At 43.9% G+C, this 16,523-nt stretch overlaps 1 pseudogene; it reads right to left on the bottom strand.

Moving 5' to 3' along the window:
• Positions 1 to 3,296: 3,296 nt before the first annotated feature.
• LOC137312660 (probable G-protein coupled receptor 139) lies at positions 3,297 to 4,199 on the bottom strand (annotated as a pseudogene).
• Between the last annotated feature and the right edge of the window lie 12,324 nt (positions 4,200 to 16,523).

A 16,523-nucleotide genomic window follows, 5' to 3' on the forward strand; every position in this document is an offset into this window, starting at 1 on the left:
TTGAATGTGTGTAGGTTTCCTCCTTCTTTATGCTCTGTGGGGGAGGGGGGCTCATTTCCAAGCCAGGTTTTTCTATATTCCCCATGTCTGATGTGTTTATTTCTTTTATCAGTTTGTCAAAACAGTTTCACTGCCTCAGGGAGTTTACAGAGAGAGAGAATCAATGAGTGATTTAAAAATAAAACAATCCTTGTCTCCTATTAATCCAAACTCATTTGATTATGAACAAAATTCAGTCTTTCACAGGACGAGTATGTCACGGACACGGATTGTACCTACCTCCCTAAACAAAACTCAACACTTTACTGTAAAAAGTATCTGCCAAAACACATCGGTTTAGGAATGAAGCCTTAAATAACCGTTATACTGATCATTGCAGTCTCTGACCGAATGGATCCCTTTGATCCACTGTGTGCTGTACATATACAGGACCTGACATTGGACACACAGCACCAGAGGAGAGTGAATCGTTCCCTTTCACATACAGGGAAAGTGGGATCACCTTTCATAACCATTTCAAACTGCAGTAATATTCCCTACAAGGATTTAAGAGAGTGGGAAGATTTTAAATCAGCAAAAAAAAAATGTTTGGGATCTCAGAGGTGCAACCTTCCAGTTCTGGTATCATTCTTGTAAATACTTTTTGAACGTTCTCCAGAACGTCGGTATCCTTTTTATAATATGGTGACTAGAACAGTTCACACTCGTCTAAGTTTGATCTAATCAAGTTTCTATATAAGCAGAACATAATTTCCCTGCTTTTGAATTCTAATCCCCTAGAAATGAACCCCAGAGCTTTATTTGTTTCTTCTAATGACTTCGTCAACTCGCATTTCTACTTTTAATGATTTGTGTATTTATACCCCTAGATCCCATTGCTCCTCTTCCCCATTTAGACTCTTATTTTCGAAGGATTATGTGGCACCTTATTCCTGCACCCGATATGTACCGCCTCAAGCTTATCTATATTGAAATTCATTTGACATTTACACGCCCATTCTGCAAGTTTATTAACGTCTTCCTGTATTTTGTCGCAGCCCTCCAGTATGAATCACACCTCCCAATTTGGTGTCATCCGCATCATTTTGAAATTGTACTTCCGATTTGCGAGTCCAAATGGTATCTGTATTGTTAGAAACAAACTTTGTGTGGTGTTAGGAGTTAACCCCTTACATACTGTTTCGAGCAATACGAAAATATAATTAAAGGGGGAGGGCAAGAATGCTGTGGACTAAATCGCTCATTTCTACCCAGCTCAGTAAAGCCAGAAAATCATCATCTTCTCGGGCCTAATTCTTCCCTTAGTTCCTTGCAAGTGCAACTTTTCAAAAATAACACAAGGTGTAAAAATTTATTTGTGGCTGATGTGTGCAGAGAATATGACGTTCAGATGAACTCGTGGAGCTAATGAGAGGTAGTAACCTCGGCCCAAGCTTCATAAAGTGACCTTCACAACTGGAAATTTAAATATCCATTTCATCCAATCTAAAATGATTGGATCACGTTGTCCGCAATTAACTTCTGTTCTGATTTTGACTTTGGGTGAGTGTAAAGAAAGAAAGACTCGCATTTGTACAACGCCTCTCACGACCTCAGGACATCTCAATCCGTCTTACGGCCAATTAAGTACTTTTGAAATGTAGGAAAGCCGGCATCCAAATTGCGCACAGCAAAAACCTACAAACAGCAATATGGTAATGACCATATTGTGGATAATCAGTAAATGTTGGTTGACGGATAAATACGGCCAGGAAAGCGAGGATAACTGCACTGCTCGTCTTCGAAATGCAGCAATGGGATCTTTTATGCCCAACTGAGAGGGCAGGGGGAGCCGCAGTTTAATGACACATCTAAAGAACGTCACGACCGAAAATGCAGCATTCCCTCAGTATTGTGCTCTGAGAGACAGAGAGAGACAGACAGAGAAAGCGAGACAGACATATTCGCTCCATCGCCAAGACAGCCTATTTCTACCTTCGTAACCTCGCCTGTCTCCGCCCCTGCCTCAGCTCATCTGCGACTGAAACCCTCATCCATGCCTTTTTCACCTCCAGACTCCAGTATTCCAATGCTTTCCAAGCCGGTCTACTATCTCTTCACTTCACCTGACGAAGGAGCAAAGCTCCGAAAGCTTGTGATTTCAAATAAAGCTGTTGGACTATAACCGGGTGTTGTGTTTCTCCTTACATTCATTCTCTCTTGGTCTCTCTCATTCTCTATTACCCTCTCTCATTCTCTCATTTTTTTCTCTCCCTCTATCACCCTCTCTCACTCTCTCTCATTCTCTCTCTCTCTATCACCCTCTCTCACTCTCTCTCATTCTCTCGCTATCACCCTCGCTCATTCTCTCTCATTCTCTATTTCTCTCTATCACCCTCTCTCACTCTCCCTCTCCTTCCCCATCACCATCTCCCTCTCTCTCTCATACTCTCTCTCTCTCTCTATCACTCTCTCTCATTCTCTCTCAAACTATCCACTTCTGACAAGGTATATTGAAGAAAAAATGTGAAGCTCTGGAGGAGACTGATTGCAATGTGATATTTAATCCCATATTCATTTTTGGCACAGCTCAGCTCAATTCTACATCAATATGTGTACAAGGGACGCGTGTCTCCACACTGTACAGCCTGTGTGTGTGCGTTTGTGTTTGTGTGTGTCTCTGTCACTGGTCCCTAAACGTAAGTCGGGGTAATCCTTACAGCCTGTCTTCCACTGATGCAGTGACCCAAGTGTCTCGGTGTCTCCTAGACCTATAACGCAATCCAGGGGTCCCCCTCGCAGCCTATCTCCCCCTGCCCCTGTGTCTCGTGCATCTCAGACTCTCCTGGTCCAATAATGTAAGCCAGGCAGCTCCTCACAGTTTGTCTCAAACTCCCCCTGTTCTCCGTGTGTCTCTGGGTCTCCTCGACCCATGACGTAAAACTTTCGTCTGTCAGTCTATCTCCGTCATTCTGTCTCTCCATTTCTGTAGAGTGCACCCATTCTGATCAAGCCCACAGCAGTGACTGTGATTGCCAGGTTTGCCACTTATTTTGCCACATGGCGGCCACTTAGTTGAAGTCCAGCTGAGCTCTTTTGTGCCGCCTTTTTGAGCAACAATTCACGTGTCGTTTGCAGAACAAACCCTGTTTCCATAGGTCAGATTATCAATAAAATGTAATATAAGATTCAGATTTAAGATAATTTTATATTAGCCCCTCTTTGCGGCTAATATAAAATGCACTTTCTTTCCAATGGGATGTAGAGGGGTTAGAATATGGGATTTATTTCTAGTGCTTGAAACCCTTCAGCTCTTTCTATAATTTAAGTAATTTAACAATTAGAATCAGTGGGTATTTCACCGCGTTCTTCAGCTCCTCTCTGAATTTACTCTGGGTCAGGACATAAATACACGTGTTTGTGCAGGAACTGAGAAGCTGCAACATTGCTGCTATGTGTTCTGTGATATAAAGAGGATCAGTGGGGGAGTTAGAATAATAATAACTGTTTGCAATTCGCTGATAGATGTAAAATACAACCTGTGTCACCCATAACAATATAAAACTGCCCGATATACTGAAGAGTAAAATTATGGACTTTTTCCGGTTCTCCATCTCTGCATCCTTCTGATTCTCTCCATTGCTTCGGCTCCGGAGACCCCTGCGGACTCGACTGGACACTAAAATACGTCTGACCGTGAGAACATTGAGCAGCAAAATGAGACAGAACGGGACACAAGGGGTTAAAATGAGGTGAAACATGTCATATGCGGCCCATGCGGAGGAAGCATGGAAGCTCGGTTTAAGCACACAAAACCAAGGAACATTATCAATTATATAGTAAGGTTCATATTTAAAGTACATGGGGAGACTCGCTCAACAGCTCAGCACACTCACTGTTCCCAGAACCACAGCCGCCGTTTTCTCGGTGCAATATTTTGTTTTCAGCTTCTCACAACAAATGGCCACAAATCGATCAAAGGTAAAAGCGACTGTTAACCAGACGGAAACCACAGTAGTTGCAAAAACCAGGAAGGTAACAAGACTACACACGGGAGTAATGTTCAGGAATGACAATGGGAAATAAAACTAACTAATCCACCTCAATATCACGTCAGAGATAACGACCAGGAGATCGGCCAATGCCATTCCCACCAGGTATCGAGTGATACATTTGGAGAGTCCGCACTTTCCTCGGGACAGGATCACAATCGCCACCAAGTTAACTGTAAAAGAGAGAAAAGGAAGCAGAGAAATTTCTGATCAGACCTGGAGCCAAAGCAGCAGTTTGAGAGACTTTGGGGTGAAATTTCCAGCTTTGTTGCTGCATCAAAAGGTGGAAACTGATTCATTGACCTGGGCAGCGCTTTCGGCCATAGGGATGTTTTTAAACACAATGATCAATAATGAATTGGGAAATCGTACAGAAATTGAATAAAGAGCACTGGATCCACTGGAGGGGCCGAGTGAAGGCGCGGTGACGTTGGGGAAGGGAGATTACTGGATATCCCATTTCTGTGAGAAGCACTGACTTCTGTTGGCCTGTAAACCACAGCTCCGGCAGGTACTGTGGGATGATTCATTCCAACGACTCCTGATTTATACAGGGGATAAATCTTCACTGATACGGTAAATCCCCTGATCATTGCTATTAGTTATTGTCATTTGAACAAACATATTACATCAGCAGCTTTGTCTCCGATGTAATATTGATATGGATAAAACGGAAACACCTCAGTGTCCAGGTCATGACTGAATCAGACCTCTCTCAGGAATAAAGTTACAAACTGTGCTCATACAGGACTGATCCAACAATAATGAGCGGCTTCATTTATCGTTTTCATCGAATTGTATTGACCATGTTCACTTCTGCCGATTCATTTATATTTTATACCCATTTCTCCACAGTCAACTCTGAATTCAGGCACACAAACAGGCCCGGTTCTCTCTGTACCTGAAGATTCCCAGTTTAAATGTAAATTTTCAGTCTTTAACAGAAGGCCGGTTGAGGGGCAGTTTCAGGATTGTAGCCGAGAAATGACTGTGTGATATTAGTGAACGGACACTGAACGAACTTCACTGTCATTCCTCTCTCCGTTGTTTTACTGGAGATATTTACCTGTTTGTCCTACATTTGGTTCATGGCTCCAGTAAATTTGCTCCCGTGTAACTGAGCTGATCTCATGACCCGATTTGACCTCCATCACAAAGGCTTCCCTCACCCGCCTTCATTCCTTCTTCAGCCCATGGCCATTGAAACCCTGATCAATGCCTCTGTCTCCTCCAGACTCCATTCCCCCAGGTCACTCTTGGACGGCCTTCCATCCGCCACCTTCCAACCCGCACCAGATCCTGCTCGGCCTCACTGACCCTCACTGGCTTCCAGTTTCCCATCGTCTTACATTTAACATTCTCATTCTTGGGTATAAATCTCTCCATGGCCCACCCCGCCGCATCTGCACTCCCCACACATAAATTATAGAATCATGTAGCACAGAAGGAGGCCAATGAACCCATAGTGCCTGAGCTGACTCTTTGAAAGAGCTGTCCAATTAGTCGCACTCCCCTGCTCTTGCCCCATAGTCCTGCAAATTTCCCCCTATATCTGCAGGAAACTCACACGTGACCTCCTCATTCATTTGACACTTGCAGATTTTGGTGGGACTACACTCGTTTGGTCCCATTAACCGATCTGATCGTAGCCAGGAGAAGCTTCTCTTCCGACCCTATAACCTTTATCTCTGATGTCTCTAAATGTTAAATCCTTGGCTGTCTCCTCTCCCTCATCAACATGCTGACCTTTGGTAACATTGTCCGCTGACAAAACCACCGCCTCTTTTGACCCTTCCAATGTCGTTGTGTTTTCAGACCCATATCCTGTTTTAGATGAGCCACAATCGGTATAATTTCCTCCAGTTACAATTGGAAAGTCATGATCTTTGGTCTCATAATCTCCACATCCTTGCACTGATTGCATCCCCATCGCAGGCTTTTGTCTGAGTCTAATCCTGACTGTTCGTAACATCGACATACGATTCAACCCCGTGCTGTGCTTCTGAAACCCCTCTCCTCTCCATCATAAAGACCACCTGCGTTTGTGTTCGTTATAATGCCCTTCCGACCCGTCCTGCCTATCTGCTACTAAAACTATCAGACATGCCTTTCTAACGGGGCGTACATTAACAGGCGGGAATGAATCGTTTCCTTTGACCCGATATGTCCAGCTCCAGTAGCGGAGCTGATGAGATTTACAGTACCAGGCAGGAATGAATCGTTCCCTTTTACCCACTGCCTACTGTAAATGTACAGGAGCTGATATCGACATACACATGGGCCGTAGAGTACCGCAAATGAGATACAGTCTGACAGAGAGACATTTTATTTTAATGTAAATGCAGCGATTTTGATTCCAGTGTAGCCCTCAATTTTGAGTTTGTTGAGGGCTACCAATTTGGGTTAACACAGCACTGGGGCATATTTACACAATGCCACTCCTCACTTGGAAAGGCACATATTGTACAGAGGACCACGAAATACACAAAATCATTGAATGATAGATACATACAGCAGAGAAGGAGGCCATTCAGTCCACCGTGCCTGTGCCCGGTCTTTGAAAGAGCTGTTCCATTTAGTCCCACGCCCCAGCTTTTCCCCAATAAACCTGTAAATTAGTCCTCTTCAAGTCTAATTGTCCAATTGCCTTTTGAAAATTCCTTGAAATCTGATTCCACCACCCTGTCAGGTAGTGCGTTCCAGATCTTAACAACTCTCTGTGTTAAAACATTTCTCCTCATTTCCACTATTGTTCTTTTGCCAATTATTTTAAATCTATGATCTTTGGTTACCGATCCATTTGTCAGAGGAAACAGTTTCTCCCTATTTTCTCCATCAAAACGTCTTATTATTTTGAATACCTCTATTTTGTCTCCACTTCAACTTCTCTGCTGTAAGTAGAACAAGCCCAGCTTTCCCAATCTCTCCTCATAAGTCATTCCTGGTATCTTGGTAAATCTCATTTGTACCCTCTCCAAGACCTTGGAATCCTTCCTGAAGTGTGGTGCCCAGAATTGACTACAATACCCCAGCTGAGGCCCAATCTGTGTTTTGTAAAGATCTAGCATGACTTCCATGTTTTTTCATTCAATGTCCCTATTTACAAGGCCAATATCCCACACGCTTTCTTAGCCGCTTTATGAACTTGCCCTGCCACCTTCAAAGATTTGTGAATATGCCCCACAGGTCCCTCTGTTCTTCCACCACATTCAAAATACTACCATTTAGATTATACTGCCTCTCTGTGTTATTCCTCACAAAGTGCTTCACTTCACACTTATCTGCATTAAATTGCATCTGCCAGATCAGAAAATGAAGAAGTAAAACACAGATGCAGATCTTGTTATGTCTAAAAACTGGTGTTTTATTTTGAAATATTGAAGAAAGGTTTCTCAAAACTACATCCCCATCCTCCAATCTGAAAGCCAGACCGACCTGAGTTTGTACCAGTCCATTTCTGTTTTTCTTTCATTCGCTCTCTCTCGACCATACAAACCACAAGAACATAAGAATAGGAGCAGGAGTAGGCCATACGGCCCTTCAAGCCTGCACCACCATTCAATAAGATCATGGCTGATCTTTTAACTCAACTCCACTTTCCCGCCCGATCCCCATATCCCTTGATTCCCTTCGTGCCCTAAAATCTACTGATCTCAGTCAACAATGGAAAATCCACAGCTCTCTGCGGCAGAGAATTCCAAAGATTCATTACCCTCTGAGTGAAGAAATCTTTCCTTACCTTGGTCCTAAATGGCCGACCCCTTAACTTGCGACCATGGTCCCTAGTTCTAGACTCTCCAGACAGCAGAAACAGCCTTTTAGCACTTACCCTGTCAAGCCCCCTCAGAATCTTACATGTTTCAATGAGATCACCTCTCATTCTTCTAAACTCCATAGAATATAAGCCCATTCTACTCAATCTCCCCTCATAGGACAAGCTTCTCATCCCAGGAATCAATCCAGTGAACCTTCATTCCACCACTCTAAGGCATGTATATCCTGCCTTAGATAAGGAGACCAAAACTGTGCAAAGTACACCAGGTGTGGCCTCACCAGAGCCCTATATAATTGCAACACGTCATCCTTAATCTCATACTCCAACCCCCTTGCAATACAGACGAACATACCATTTGCTTTCGAAATTGCTTGCTGTGCCTGCATTATTTTGTGATTCGTGTGCAAGGACACCTAAATCTTTCTCAATACAAACATTTCTTAGTATCACGCCTTATAATAAATATTCCGTTTTTCTATTCTCCCTACCAAAGTGGAGAATTTCCCAGTTCCTTTCATTATATTCAAACCGCCAACTTCTCGCCCACTCACTTTGCAGCCTTTTTGAGTCCTCGTCACACCTTACTTTCAAACCTAGCTTTGTATAATCAGCAAAATTGCATCCATTACACTCGGTCCCCTCATCTAAGTCGTCGATATATATTGCATACAGCTGAAGCCGAAGCACTGAACCTTGCAAAAATGACCCGTGTTTTCCTACTCTCTGTTTTCTGTCCGTTAACGAATCCTCCATCCATGCTAATATATTACCCCCAATTCCATGACCCCTAATCTAGTGTGACACCTTATCGAATGCCTTTTGAAAATCCAAATATATATTCCATGATTCCACCTTATCTACCCTGCTTGTTACACGCTCACAAAACTCCAATCGATTTGACAAACATCTTTCACAAAACCGTGTTGGCTCTGCCCAATCATACTATGAATTTCTAAGTGCCCCGTCACAACATCCTTACAATCGAATCTAGCATTTCCCTACTACCGATGTCAGGCTAACGGGCCTATAGTTCTCTATGTTCTCTTTCCCTCCTTTCTTGTACGACGGGTTTACATTTGCTGCCTTCTAATCCACCTGGATGGGTCTAGAATCTAAGGAATTCTGGAAGATCAAAACCAAAGCATCCACTGTCACTGCAGCCACCTCTTTTAAAACCCTCGGATAGAGTTATACAGCACGGATAGAGGCCCTTCGGCCCATCGTGTCCGCGCCGGCCATCAGCCCTGTCTACTCTAATCCCATATTCCAGCATTTGGTCCGTAGCCTTGTATGCTATGGCATTTCAAGTGCTCATCCAAATGCTTCTTGAATGTTGTGAGGGTTCCTGCCTCCGCAACCCTTTCAGGCAGTGAGTTCCAGACTCCAACCACCCTCTGGGTGAAAAAGTTATTTCTCAAATCCCCTCTAAACCTCCCGCCTTTTACCTTGAATCTATGCCCCCTTGTTATAGAACCCTCAACGAAGGGGAAAAGCTCCTTAGTATCCATCCTATCTGTGCCCCTCATAATTTTGTACACCTCAATCATGTCCCCCCTCAGCCTCCTCTGCTCCAAGGAAAACAAACCCAATCTTCCCAGTCTCTCTTCATAGCTGAAGCGCTCCAGCCCTGGTAACATCCTGGTGAATCTCCTCTGCACTCTCTCCAAAGCGATCACATCCTTCCTGTAGTGTGGCGACCAGAACTGCACACAGTACTCCAGCTGTGGCCTAACCAGTGTTTTATACAGCTCCATCATAACCTCCTTGCTCTTATATTCTATGCCTCGGCTAATAAAGGCAAGTATCCCATATGCCTTCTTTACCACCTTATCTACCTGTTCCGCCGCCTTCAGGGATCTGTGAACTTGCACACCAAGATCCCTCTGACCCTTTGTCTTGCCCAGGGTCCTCCCATTCATTGTGTATTCCCTTGCCTTGTTAGTCCCTCCAAAGTGCATCACCTCGCACTTTTCCGGGTTAAATTCCATTTGCCACTGTTCCGCCCATCTGACCAACCCATCTATATCGTCCTGCAGACTGAGGTTATCCTCCTCGCTATTTACCACCCTAACAATTTTTGTATCATCAGCGAACTTACTGATCATACCTTTTACATTCATATCCAAGTCGTTAATGTCGACCACAAACAGCAAGGGATCCAGCACCGATCCCTGTGGTACCCCACTGGCCACAGGCTTCCAGTCACAAAAACAACCTTCGACCATCACCCTCTGCCTTCTGCCACTAAGCCAGTTTTGTATCCAAAGTGCCAAGGCACCCTGGATTCCATGGGCTCGTACCTTCTTGATCAGTCTCCTGTGCGGGACTTTATCGAAGGCCTTACTGAAATCCATGTGTACCAGATCCACTGCGTTACCCTCATCCACACGCCTAGTCACCCCCTCAAAAAATTCAATCAAGTTAGTCAGACATGATCTTCCCTTGACAAAGCCATGTTGACTATCCTTGCTTAATCCTTACTTCTCCAAGTGGAGACTAATTTTGTCCTTCAGAATTTTTTCCAATAATTTTCCTACCACTGATGTTAGGCTCACTGGCCTGTAGTTCCCCGGTTTTTCCCTACTCCCCTTCTTGAATAATGGTACTACATTAGCGGTTCGCCAGTCCTCTGGCACATCCCCTGTGGCCAGATAGGTTCTGAATATATGTGTTTGAGCCCCCGCAATCTCCTCCTTTGCCTCACACAGTAGCCTGGGATACATTTCGTTCGGGCCTGGGGATTTATCCATTTTTCGGCCTGCTAAAACCGCCAATACCTCCTCCCGCTCGATGTTAATCGAGTATATCACAGTCCCCCTGCCGTATTTCTATGTCTACATCGTCCTTCTCCATAGTGAAAACAGATGCAAAAAATTCATTTAGAACCCCTCCTACATCTGCCGGCTCCACAGACAGATTGCCATTTTTCCCTAATGGGCACTATTTGTTCCCTAGTTATCCTCTTACCCTTAATATACTTATAAAACATCTTAGGATTTTCCTTTATTTTGCTTGCCAGTGTTATTTCATGGCCCCTCCTTGATCTCCTAATTTCTTTTTTAAGTATCCCCCTGCACTTTTTGTACTCCTCTAGGGCTTCCTCCGTCTTTAGCCTTTTGTATCTGCCAAAAGCTCTCCCATTTTCCGAATCCATTCTGGCATATCCCCAGATATGGGCCATCCGGTCCAGGGATCAGTTAGTTTATAGGCCCATTAATTTCTCCAGTACATTTTCTTTACTAATCTTAATTAATCTAAGTTCTTCACCCTCATTAAACTCTTCGTTCCCAATTATTTCCGTTATGCTTTTTGTTTCTTCTACTGTGAACACAGATACCAATATTTGTTTAACATCTCTGCCATTTCCATTTACCCCATTATACATTCTCCTGTCTCTGCCTCTAAGGGACCTACCTTTACTTTCGCCAATCTCTTCCTTTTTAAATGTAACAGCTCTTACAATCTGTTTTTATATATCTTGATAGTTTACTCACTGATTCAATTTTCTTCCTCTTTATCAATTTCTTGGTCATCCTTTGCTGATTTCCAAAAGCCTCCCAATCCTCTGGCTAACTAATCTTTTTGGCAACATTGTCAGCCTTTTCTTTTAATCGAAAGCTACCCTTAATTTCTCTAATTAGCCCCGGTTGGATCACTTTACCCGTGGAGTTTTTATTCCTCAAGGGAATATATATTCGTTGAGAATTATGAATCATTTCTTCGAATATTCACCATTGCTCATCAACATTCCTGTCTTTTAATCTAATTTCCGAATCTACCTTAGCCAACTCGCCCCCTTCTCAATTTGTCCCGCCAACTTCAAAGACTTGTTTATGTGCACCCCCAGGTCTCTCTGTTGCATTGAGTTTCATTGAGTCTACAGCACAGACACAGGCTATTCAGACCAACTGGTCTATGCTGAGGTTTACGCTCCACACGAGCTACCTCCCTCCCCACTTCATCTAACTCCGTCAGCGTACCCTTAAATTCCTTTCTCCTACATGGTTTATCTAGCTTCCCCTTAAATGCATCTATGCTATTCGCCTAAACTATTCCTTGTGGTAGCCTGTTTCTCATTCTCACCACTCCTTGGATAAAAATGTGTCTCCTGAATTCCCTATTGGATTGTTTAGTGATTATCTTATATTTATGGCCTCTAGTTTTGGACAACTCCACAAGTGGAAACATTTTCACCAAGCATACCCTGTCAAACCCATTCATTATCTTAATGATCTCTATCAGGTCACTCTTCACCCTTCTCTATTCGAGAGAAAAGTGAACCAGCCTGCTCAATCTTTCCTGAGAAATAATCCTTTGGAGGGTCACATGTGCAGGAAATGCCTTCAGTTGCTCGAGCTCAAGCTGAGGGTTTCTGAGCTTGAGGGGCGGCTGGAGTCGCTGCAGAGCATAAGGGAGGCTGAAAGTTTCCTGGATTGTACGTTCCAGGAGGTGATCACCCCGCAGCCGCAGAGAGTTCAGGGCAGCAAGTGGGTGGCCATCCGAAAGGGTAGGAAGAGTCAGGCAGTGCCGGAATCTGCTGGGTGTTAGGCACTCTCAAACCGATATTCAGCATTGAATACCAGTGAGGGTGACGGCAACTTGAAGGAGTGCAGTCCTGATCATGGCACCATAGGGCAAAGGATTGCACAGCGGGGCACAGTGAAGTTTAGAAATGCAGTAGTCATAGGGGATTCGATGGTCAGGGCGACAGGCAGGCGTTTCTGTGACCCCACCGATGTGAGTCCCGCATGGTGTGTTGCCTCCCTTGTGTCATGGTAAAGGATATCACGGAGAGGGTGCAGAACATTCCGTGGGGGGAAGGGTTACAACCAGAAATCGTGGTTCATATGGGTACCAACGACATAGGAAGGAAAATGATGAGGGCCTGCATCTCGAGATTCAGGAGCTAGAAAGGAAGTTTAAAAAGCAGGTTCTCAACGGCAGTAATCTTTGGATTACTCCCAGTACCACGGCCTAGTGAGTACAGACATAGGAAAATAAGGCAGGGTAATGGGTGGCAAGAGACATGATGCAGGAGGGAGGGCTTCAGATTCTTGCGGCATTGGGATAATTTCCGGGGAACATGTTCAAGACGGACGGGTTGCACCTCAACAGAGCTGGGACAAATGTCCTCGCAGGGAGGTTCACTAGTGCAGTGGGGGAGGGTTTAAACTAACTTAACATGGGAATGGGCACTAGGATGTAGCATTTGAAAGAAGAAACAAGGTGCACAATGGATTGGGAGAGACAGATAGCACGAGAGTAAGAAATAGTCCAGTGTTAGGTGGGATCAGACTAAGAGAGAACATGTGAAGGCCTAAGATAGGTTTATGAGCATGTGTGTAAACACACAAAGAGTGGTAAATAAGGTTGCTGAGCTGTAGGTGCGAATCGCCACATGGGAATATGATGTAGTGGCGATAACTGAGACCTGGCTGAAAAAAGTGCAGGGTTGGGTATTTAATATTCCTGGATAAAAGGTGTTCGGGAAAGATAGGGAAAGACAACAATGAGGGCTGGGTGACAGTGTTGATTAAGGAGAATACTAGAGTGCTGGAGAGAGAGGGTGTCCTTGAGGGGTCAAGGACAGAATCTGTTTAGTTAGAGTTAAGAAACAATAGAGGTGCCATTAAATTACTGGGTTTATTCTACAGGCCACCAACTAATGGGAAGGATATACAGGAGCAAATTTGGAGGGGAGTTACAGGGAGGTGCAAGAACTATAGAGTAGTGATAATGGGGGACTTCAACTGTCCCAATATAGACTGGGATAGTAATAGTGTAAAGGGCAAAGAGGGGGAGTTATTTCTGAAGTGTGTTCAGGGGAACTTTCTCGATCTATATATTTCCAGCCAAACGAGGAAGGAGAAATTACTGGATCTGGTTCTGGGGAATGAGGTGGGTAAATTAGAGCAAGTTTCAGCGGGGGAACATTTAGGGAACAGTGATCATAGTATCATAAGGTTTATATTAGTTATGGCAAAGTAGAAGGAGCGGTCTAGAGTAAAAATACTAATTGGAGGAGGACCAATTTCAGTGGGTTGAGAACGGATCTGGCCCGGGCAAATTGGAATCAAATATTGGCAGGCAAAACTGTACTCGAACAATGGGCAGCCTTTAGAGAGGAAATGGTTCAGGTACAGTCTAGTTACGTTTCCAAGAGGGGGAAAGGTAGGACAAACAAAGCCAGAGCTCCCTGGATGACTGAAGAGATAGAGAGTAAGATGAAGCAGAAAAAGAGGGCGAATGACAGATACCAGGTTGATCATACAAGTGAGAACCAGGCCGAATATAGAAAGTACAGCGGAGAAATGAAAAAGGAAATAAGAGGGGCAAAGAGAGGTTGCGAGAAAAGACTGGCGGACAAGATAAAAGTGAATCCAAAAATCTTCTCTAGGTATATAAATAGTAAACGCGAAGTAACAGGAGGGGTGGGGCCGATTAGGGACCAAAACGGAGATCTACGCATGGGTGAACACGATATGGCTAAGGTCCGAAATGAATACTTTACATCTGTCTTGAGCAAGGAAGAAGATGCTGCCAAAGTCACAGTAAAATGGAAGGTCGTTGAGATACTGGATGCGGTGAAAGTTGATGAAGAGGTACTTGAAAGGCTGGCTCTGCTTAACGTAAAAAAGTTACCCGGTCCGGACGGGATGCATCCTAGGTTGCTGAGGGAAGTAAGAGTGGAAACTGCAGAGGTACTGGCCATAATCTTCCTATCCTCCTTAGATATGGGGCTGATGACAGAGGACTGGAGAATTGCAGGTATTACTTCCTTGTTCAAAAAGGATAATCCGGCACAAAATTAATAGTCACTTGGACAAGTGTGGCTTAATAAAGGAAAGCCAGCACGGATTTGTTAAAGGCAAATCGTGTTCAACTAACCTGATTGAGATTTTGGATGAGGTAAGAGAGAGGGCTGATGAGAGCAATGTGATTGATGTGGTGTATATGAACTTTCAAAAGGCGTTTGATAAAGTTCCACATAATAGGCTTGTCAGCAAATTTGAAGCCCATGGAATAAAAGGGGCAGTGGCAGCATGGATAAAAAATTGGCTAAGTGACAGGAAACGCAGAGAAATGTCTGGCTGTTTTTCGGACTGGAGGAAGGTATCAAATGGTGTTCCCCAGGGGTCCTAGTAGGACCGCTGCTGTTTTGATATATATTAATGACTGAGATTTGGGTGTACAGAGCACAATTCAAAATTTGCAGATGGCACAAAACTTGGAAGTGTACTGAAGAGTGTGAAGGATACTGATAGACTTCAAGAAGACACAGACAGGCTGGTGGAATAGGCGGACACATGGCAAATGAAATTTAATTGAGTGAAGTGCGAAGTAATAATTTTTGGCAGGAAGGAGGAGAAGAGGCAATATAAACAAAATGGCACAATTCCAAAGGGAGTGCAGGATCAGAAAGACCTAAGGATATATGTGAACAAATCTTTGAAGGTGGCAGGAGAGGTTGAGAAAGCGGTTAAAAAAGCATACGGGATCCCGGGCTTCATAAATAGAGGCATAGAGCACAACAAAGCAATGAAGTAATGTTGAACCTTTATAAAACAATAGTTCGGCCACAACTGAAGTATTGTGTCCATTTCTGAGCACCGCAATTTAGGAAGGATATGAAGGCCGTGGAGAGGGTGCAGAAAAGATTTACTAGAGTGGTTCCAGGGGTGAGGCACTTCAGTCATGTGGAGAGACTGGAGAACCTTGGGTTGTTTTCCTTCGAGCAGAGAAGGTTAAGAGGAGATTTGATAGAATTGGTCAAAATCATGACGGGTTTATATCAAGTAAATAAAGAGAAACTGTTTCCATTGGTGGAAAGGTCGAGAATCAGAGGTCACATTTTTAAGGTGATTGGCAGAAGAACTAAAGGCGACGTGAGGAAAATCTTTTTTTATGCAGCGAGTTGTTATGATCTGGAATGCACTGCCTGAAAGGCTGGTGGATGCAGTTTCATTTGTGGCTTTCAAAAAGGAATTGGATAAATATTTGAAGGGAAAAATTTGCAGGGCTACGGTGAAAGAGCGGGGGAATGCGACCAACTGGATTGCACTAACAAAGAGCCTGCACACGCTCGATGGGCCGAATGGCCTCCTTCTGTGCTGTAACGATTCTATGATTCAATGATTTTATTTTTCTGTTCCTCTCCTTATATCTTTCTCTATATCTCTGTATTTCTCTCTTTATATCTCTGTACCTCTCCCTTTATGTGTACCTCCCACTTTTTGTGTATCTCTCTTTTTATATATCGCTCTTTGTATCTCTGTATCACTTTATATCTCTCCCTCGACATCTCTCTGTATTTTCACTCTCTGCATTTTTTTCCGTCTCGCTTTCTACCTACACATCTCGGAACCTCTTTGTGAATATCTCTGCCTCTGGTCTCAGTTTCTGTCTCTGGCGATCTCCTTCGCTGATATCCTCTCTGTATCTCTGCCTTTCTATCCCTCTGTTTTCTGTTTCTCAGTCCCTCTCACTGGGGGTAGATGTTGACTTTGTGCGGTAATGTAAAGCTGGTGACACCGCATCGGGAGCTCGTTTTACATCTCTCCAGATTTTTTTTCCCCAGTGATGTAAAAAATGGGGTGAGATGTCAAACCTCGCTATCACCCGGTTTACACTATCACTTAAAATCAAAATCTACCCCAGTGTTTATTCCTCTCTCTACACACCTGCTCCCCTCACCATCTCTGCCTCTCTCTATATAT

Source organism: Heptranchias perlo, unplaced genomic scaffold (assembly GCF_035084215.1).
Source record: "Heptranchias perlo isolate sHepPer1 unplaced genomic scaffold, sHepPer1.hap1 HAP1_SCAFFOLD_43, whole genome shotgun sequence".
Lineage (NCBI taxonomy): Eukaryota > Metazoa > Chordata > Chondrichthyes > Hexanchiformes > Hexanchidae > Heptranchias > Heptranchias perlo.